The following is an 8559-nucleotide window of genomic DNA, read 5'->3' as shown; positions in this document are numbered from 1 at the left end:
TCCCGACGACTCAGTAAATGTTGAAGAGAATAGATGTTTGTATGAATAATCGCTAAGATGTCATGTCAAGTCAAACTTGTCCTCAAAGCACATGGTAACAAAAGAAGCCAATATTAGAGTGACTGCAATACATATTTATTCGGACACACATCGTTCACATTGACCTCAGTGGTTCAAGTTGTAACAGTTTGGCGGCTTAGACTCCCGTGGTAGAAGTTGGATTTTTCACCAGACTAGGGTAACTGCATGACAACCGCTGGAAGTCCCGTATGCTCATCATTTTTCTTAGATATTTCCAGAAATCCGTACTTCGCGTAAAAATTCCTGGCCAGCATATTGACTTCAAATACTTCAAGAATAAGTGGTGACCCGTGTTGATTCCTAACATGGTCGAGTAGTCTTGTTCCGATGCCTTGGCGCTGACACGCCGTGGAAACAAACAGTGCTCCGAGATAGCCATCGACCATCGAGATGAAACCAGCGATACTACCATGTTTCTCAGCGACATAACTCTTCCCCATTGGCAGGTATTGGTCACGCATCGAAGGCATGACTTTGGTTAGCATGTCGTGGGTCATTGGCCCAGTCTGTAATGACGAAGAGTACCAAATTTCTAAAACGGCTTCCATGTCGGTGTTGGGATCAAAGTCTCTGATTTGGACTGCGGCCATCTTGGCGTTAGAAAAGCTCCATGTACTATGAATGAGATCAATATTAAAGATATTGGCTAATGCATGTACTGATAAGCCAAAAGTCTCGCGTGACCTTTGAGTAGAGTTACGAATACAGTGCATATCACACAAGCCATATACTTTTTAGATGATAACACATATTCGACTAGCCCTGCGTACAGTGCTGTGTGTACGGGGACGCGTTCGGTTGATAGATGTCCCCACCACAGCCCTGCGTACCTCCATAGACAAAGTCCGGGAGGGAGCGCACCGTAATTGGTGCGCAAGTTAAAAATAGTAGTTTTCCAGCCGAAATCGGTTGAAATGACGATAGTTATCCGTAACAACCATTACAAAGTTATCTGAAACTGAAATGTCTTTAAAATGCGGACGGACAAAATGTAAACGCGTAGGTACCGGAGAAATTATCCACCAAGCGCCGCCATTTTTAATTTCATTCACGCAAGAGAATGTGTTTGTTTTTAGGGCAAAGTAGCCGATTTCATCCACAATTGGACTCCGAACTGGGAGTTCTGGATATATCTGGTGATCGATCATCATTTTTGGTACCTGGGCATGTTATTTCATTAAAAAAATTATATTTTTCAAAGTCCCGTACTTTCTCTATGGAGGTACGCAGGGCTGTGGTGGGGACATCTATCAACGCGTCCCCGTACACACAGCAGTGTACGCAGGGCTAATATTCGACAGCCAAAGTCCGTATTTTCGTACCTCCCTTCGCTTCATTGAGGGAACTGTAAATCCGGAAATACCATTTGGATGACGGTAACAAAAAGAGACGGGTTTCCATATGCACTAGACTAATCCTCAGACTAGTCTGAGACAAATTATAGACATTGTAAATTATGAACTCTGACATGTTATGGTCGACCCGTGCAATTTCGAATTTACACTGTGTGGTATATTAAAGTTTTATAATTTTGCGTTACAAGTGACTCAACATGTATACGACGGGGAGCCCCATCACCCCCCGCGATAGATACACCCTTTATAGTTAAAGGGCGGTGATCGTCGCGCCGCGCATGTGCGACATTTGTGTTGATAAACATTAATTTCCCCAGAATCCATTGCGCTCTTCTAATGAAAATCACGAGTACGAGTTTTGACATTGTACAAGGTGCACTAATTACCGCCGGTGACTCCTTTGATACCTTCCAATCATCAGATAACGTATCAGTTTGTTGCGCAACACTCATTCGTTGGTCTGCGCAACATTCAAAGTCGCCATATTTGTTTATATGAGTCTAAAATCTCGCGCATGCGTGGCGCGACGACCACAGCCCTTTAAGTGCCAAAATATGTGAAACATTTTATTATATTTATTACGACTACTACTCTTATTGGCAAAGCGCCACCAATGGCCACAATAGTATAATATCATTTACCGTTTTTATTTATGCAGTGTGCGTGGACGGGTGTTTTAGTTTATTGCGATACAATAGTTGTCTGGACTGTCTGTCATTAGGTTTTATCGTATACAGCCCATATGACAACTTGAAAAAATGTGAGTATTCTTCGCTATTATTTTTTGAATCAAGATTCATCGAGTGTCGGGCTGGACCTCTTAACAATGTACAATTAATGCATGTAATTAAACGAAAATTTGACTGGTCATTCGATGCACTGAAATTGATGAAATTACAAATACATTTTACGATATGTGAAGTCGCATAGGTAAGATCCTCGGCAAAGATCCTCCAAATTTTCGGCAACGGACTTTGTGATAAGAGGGGGAGGGGTGAAAGAAAAAAAACCGCAACAAGTTTTTTTAGGGGATTATTTTTTATTGAAAAATATTACTCAAGTTATTCTAATTCCCTGTGAACAGACTAGTTAAGACAACAAGACTGATGCTTCAATGCCTGACATGGTCGGTGATAGTATTGCGTCCTCGCCGACGGATTCAATCGGACGCAAACTACGTTCGAGAAAATCCGCCAGCGAGGGCGTTATTACTCACAGAAGCACAATAACCGTACAATATCAATAATAACTAGAGTAAAAATAATTTTAATTGCGAAAGTTTTTTACAAAACGCACAATACAAAAGATGGATGTTAAATAAAGAGTTTAAAAAATATCCAGTCTGTTAGATATACAGGAATAAATCTAACACACAGTGGTGGCAAGACGTTTAAACCGTAAATACGGGTTTCCTGATCAGGAAGATTAATCGAAACTCGTATAAATATATAGAGTAATCTGTTGACAGATTCCGAGATGACGTGATATACTCTTCTGGTTTGTGTTGTCATAGAAACATCGGCATGGTGTTCAGTTCCGCAACATGTTAATGACAGTGCATGTTACCGCTGCCACCACGATAGACATGGACGCAGACATTGAGCTAACGCTGTCTTCGGACTCGGACTCGGCCTCGCCCTCAGAACGTGGGATCCGTAGCTTAGCCGAAACTGCATAAAAAAGAAAACGTGATAGCAAGCGTATACATACAGAAGGTGTTCTGATTTTTTTTCCCGATAATGAGAACTGAAATGAAATTCTGAGCAATTGTAAACTTCGCCATTCGACTTTCAGCGTCACCATGACAACGTACCCTGTCGGGGCTATGGTTTAAAAGCACACAGCTTTCAAGTGCACTGCCTTCGCTTTTATATATCACATACCTACTAATACATATTCATGAGTTATTTGACCCAGTTGTTCAAAAACGTGTCTGGTGTCTTGCGTGTAATAAAAATAACACGATTTTAAAGATTGTCCTCGATCATAACTTATCTTCCTCACATGGTTTACTGTATATCAATATTACATTATTTTGTACGACGGTACGTTTAAATGTTTGTTGATTATATAGACGTTCTTCCCTGCCTTGCTAAACGGCACCCACGAAATATTTTATTTAAACAAATAATTGTGTTTGATTTTTCGCAATGAATATCAAATAACATCATTTTTTGCTACCGCTATTTGCTGCTGAGCCACAGATAACAATGGTTATTGTGTTGTCTGTTTTTGAAATGTGTGTGTATTCTTTTGTTGTGTATTGTTCTCAGTACTAAACACGCACACAAAAATCCTTCGCTTACAACCTTGGGTTGGACAATCAAATTGTTCGCTGTTTGGCATTATTATTTTCAATTATACATATTAAATTACAACTGGCTCCGATAATAAACCTGGGAACAATTTAGCTGAATTTGTCGATACACGCAGATTTTATTCAAATATCACTGATTAAACGCCATAGTGCGTACTAGTATTATCCGTTAATGTGATACATGTATATGGAAAAAAAGTGCGGTGTACTTATACATCGTTACGAGGCAACACTTATTTGTTTTACTTGAATCTAAAAACTTGAATAAAGCACAATCGATCGTGGATAAATAAACACACATAAATACCTTCCCCTCGGCGTGTATGCCTTACCTGTTAGTGCCTGGACAATGACCAGCAGCACGGCGATCGCAATTACAAATAATTTAACCATCTCGCAAATATGTCTTGAAATGCACGTTGGTAAATTCAAGTTATAAATTGTAGTGCCTTGTGATGTGTATGTTGCTGCCTTGGTGGGTGTTCAGGTCGTGTTTTTGGCACAGAGGGAAAGGTGCCTAATCATGTATGCACAAATTGATTTCAATAGCTTGATCCGACACTGGTCTGTGACGTCACAGGTGCAATAGCCAATGGCAGATACGGACCACAGTGTTTGCGTACAACACTGGACGCCCAATATTACACTATAATAGCTTTACACCGTAGCTCTTCCAGGGGTGTAAGAAAGGTGTGACCCAATTGAATCACGTGATGATAGTTGCTGCTAGTAAATTCCCCGGATTGCGCCGTCATTTTATAAGATTGCACAATTAGGGATGCAGGTTGGGGCACCCTGAGACAAAACATGTTTTGCACTTTTATATTCAGGCACCCTTGACGTCGCGATGCTACCATTTCAGAGTTCTACAAGTGAAACCTTCTAGTGTTTATATGCATGGTTGGACATATTACCAAAAATATGCGTGAGTGAGTATGTCTTGAGATGGGCATTGTCTCTAGCACGACACGCGTTAATTTTCAATACATGTTCAAACATAGACCTTAAAAGACATATGTCTTTTAAGGTTTAGGGTTCGAAGCACAAAACAAGTTGAAGTTGCTGTCAGACGTCAGAGCTGCGACTTCACCTATTGTCAACGTGTATTCACATGTGCAGAAATCGTGTAAAGGTTGTCCCTCGCGGACATTCGACCAATGAAATAGGACCACAGATAATCCAGTTTCAAAAATGCATTCACAGTCCTCCTATCTTCTATCCCTATGTGATAGATGGACTTTGGTGTATACCAACTTATTAATTGGGACACACGTAATCATCTTATCTTTGCAAAAAAGTATTTTTTTTGAAGAAAAACAGTCAAATAATTACTAATAATTGGAACTACATAATGATTCTTTCCTCGTATATTACCAAATCAAATTTTGAGATGTGCGATTAGTTTACCATACAGATACCAGTCATGTCATTTTCGTGGATATGTAACACATTTTTATGGGAAAAGTTGAATTATTTCTTTGACCATATCACAACAGCAAGACGTATTTAACTAAATGTGGTTTACACTTGTAAACATTGCTGTAAAAAACAAAGTCGTGTACATTACTTTATGGAATACGTAAATAACTTAGGACTCACTCATTGTGAGTGGTCTAACAAGGTCTTTTGGTTAACTTGTGATATTGAAAGCGTAACACAGATAGCAGATATCATAATACCTCGGTTAACGTATGTCCACTTCAACAATTTGAAGGCTGGCCTAGCCATCTAATGATCAAATTGAAGGTCTAGTAGGATTTGGTATTGATCAGTCTGTGGGTCATTATTTTCGGCTATATGTCTGGGACTCGTACAGAGGAGGCGAGCTAAAAATGGATTCAGTTATGCCCCTGTTTCGCCAATTTTTTTTCTCCTGATTGAGTTCACGACTTGACCAGTGGGATGGACACTATTCGAATTGACGACTACTAAAATCATCGGCCAGTGTCGCCAACTTGGGGCCAAAAGCTCCCGATATACTTAAGAAGTGTGTCACTAACCTGCCTCGTAAATACAATGTTTCACAATAGATGTATTCAGCTCGCCTGTGAAAAGAATTACAAAGAAATGTGCTGTGTCATTTACAGTAATCTTGTACCGTCTTCGCCAATTGGCCAATTGTGTACGTTTATATACCACAATACCACAATGCGTGCAGGGGTTCAGTCTAGTTCAATTCAGTGTATTTAAGCTCAAGGAAACATCAATCCAAACAACATAATGACTCCTAAGGAAAAAGCTCCACAAATGTAGGAGAATGCTATTTACAGTTTTTTATACAAGTTTTCATTCTATAGATATTCAACTTTTCATCGGTGTTATGTAGTCAACCGTCTTGATTCTTAAGCAAGGGATCATGGGTATGACATCATAGAATCTGTTGTCAGAAATTGATAAAATTATTTATATGACTACAACCATATTTGTTAGAACAAGGCATTGGGTGCGATGTAAGCTCGAATAATCGCTATATGTAAATGGATGTCAACGACAGATTTAAAATAATCCCATGTTTAACGAATTTTATAATCCCAACAGTTGATAAAAAGACACTGGAACCACTGTACTAGGTAAAGTCGGTTTATCCGTTTACTATGTTGTTTACCACTGGGGTCAGAATTTCTCAAACACAAAGTGACAAGCTAAACTTCCGGAAAACTGTGTTGCACATATAAACGGAGCACTCAGACACAGTGAATACACACTTCTTAATTCGGCAAATTTGTATTCGAAAGACAAAAGCTTACTCGCTAGCAACGAATCACCGACATATTGATCAGTGGTGGATCCAGCAAAATGTATTTTTTTTTGGGGGGGGGGGGTCCAAGCTACGCTTAAGATATACGGAGCGTAAATCGCAGAGAAGCTATGCGTAATCCAGATGATACGAATCGTCATGCGTTTGGGGGGGGGGCATGGCTGTAATCAATTGTTTTTATTTTCGTGTTCGAGCTTTTTTAACAGAGGTGAAGACAATTTACCATAACATTTATTTACCGTGGGTTAGTTTCATATATTCTCTCCACCTGTAATTGTAATACTACGCTTAGTTTCATCGTTTCACGATAGTGGTTACACTTTTGCCTTTGGGATGATTTTTTTTAATGAAAACTGCTAAGGCTGATAAATACAATACATAGAAAATGGAAGAAGGTTTGTAAATACAATTGGTAATTATTCAATATTACTAGATGTTTCGGACAAAGTATCGAATTACTTCGTTTTTTGCGTAATGAAACAATTCTCCATGGACGGTTCAACAAATTACTGTACAGGCTTTATGATTCGCTGGATTTTATTTTCACTTAATGCTCTTAATTTATGCCTAGTGAATATTTCAAGTTAACGATAGAGTTTGTTGTTCCTTCACAATAATTTAAAACCCAGTTTATCACGCTGCAATATTTAGTCCGATAAAATTAAACACAGTAAATATCACTCCTTCCACACAAGCTGATTAAAATAAGATCCTAGCTTTGTTTTTTTTTGTATATTTATTTTATTTTATTTTGATATAGCATTTATTTTTTGAAGTTTTGGTAATTGCGAAAGCCAACAAGGTATGCGGAATTCAAAAAAAATCACAAAATCAAAGGAAAATAACAAAAATAATAAAAAATAAAATAAAAATAAGTTTATAGCCAAAATAATTAAAGTCCGTACACTACATCAGATTTTATTCAGATTGTCCGTCCACAGTGAGCAAACAATTAAATATAACTACGAGTTTCATTGACTAGAAGACTGGAAACGAAACCAATAAGACATCCGTTTTCAATCTGGCAGCGATAATTGACGCTCTGTGAAACTCCTCACGCAACACAACTTTAGTAGGCTGATTCCGTTTTCCTTTGATGGTGGTTCTCGGCGTTGTTGAGTGACGTATTTCAAATAACGGAGAATCATGGGGGATTGAGCACAAACAACGCATAACATGACATGGTAATTTTTCTGTTTAATAACAACATTTTTATTTTTAATTTTTCAATTTTTATTCATGTTTTCTACCTAAAAACTGAATGTTTCCATGTCACAAATATGTTTGCACCACTGTAATGGAGCGTTGACGTGTAAATGTATTGTAATCAATACGTTAAGGTAAAAACGTGTATGATGACACTGTGGAGTGGCGTACGTTCATTTGTTTCACGAGTTCCGACGTTGAGGGCGATATATAGAATTTCGTATTATATTTGGTCTTTCACAGTCCTTCCGGTAATCCCAGTAGTTCAAACTTCGTATCCGGATGTAGGTGCGAAGAGCCATTGCTCGAAATATCCAGAAAAGATGTCAGCCATCAACGACCACATTCAATATCACATGTGCCCGTATTGTAGGGGTTAGTTTGGGTTAGTTTGCTTGTCAACAACAATTTAGTTCATTTGCTCATTGTATCTTTGTTATGTGTGGTTCAATCTGATTAAAGTACGATTATTGAACTTTTTTTCTTTTCATTCATATTTAAAAAAAACAACAACAAATAAATGAATGAATAATTTAAAGAATAAAAATAAACAAATATCAACAAATCTAGTAAGATCTTTTATTCACATTGCTTGCGGTTCGGATAATTCGCCAATACTGCCGGATTATATAACTGTCTTGTTAAAATATATGCAAGCTCAATAATTTTGAGCAGTTTCAGGATTTTAAACTGTTACTTATATTTTATTTTGTATCATTTGTCAACTGTTTTTGACAACTTTTAAACAAAATATTTAAATGGGGAATCATGGATTATTTTAATAATTTCGAAATTAAGCAATAACTTTGAAGTCTGAAATAAAAACAAAAAAATATATATAT

The 8559-nt window shown here is 37.9% G+C and overlaps 1 long non-coding RNA gene across 1 annotated transcript; it reads right to left on the bottom strand.

The window, feature by feature from the left end:
• Positions 1–2455: 2455 nt before the first annotated feature.
• On the bottom strand, positions 2456–4300 carry LOC146732642 (uncharacterized). The gene is made up of 2 exons (XR_014926757.1): positions 4086–4300; positions 2456–3106 (listed from the first exon to the last, which is right to left on the bottom strand). It is a non-coding gene; the product is annotated as an uncharacterized LOC146732642 (long non-coding RNA).
• Between the last annotated feature and the right edge of the window lie 4259 nt (positions 4301–8559).

The sequence above is a fragment of the Saccoglossus kowalevskii genome, chromosome 17 (assembly GCF_978046115.1).
Source record: "Saccoglossus kowalevskii chromosome 17, keSacKowa6.1, whole genome shotgun sequence".
NCBI lineage: Eukaryota > Metazoa > Hemichordata > Enteropneusta > Harrimaniidae > Saccoglossus > Saccoglossus kowalevskii.
Note: the sequence above shows the minus strand (reverse complement) of the source record. Positions and strands in the feature narration are given on the sequence as shown.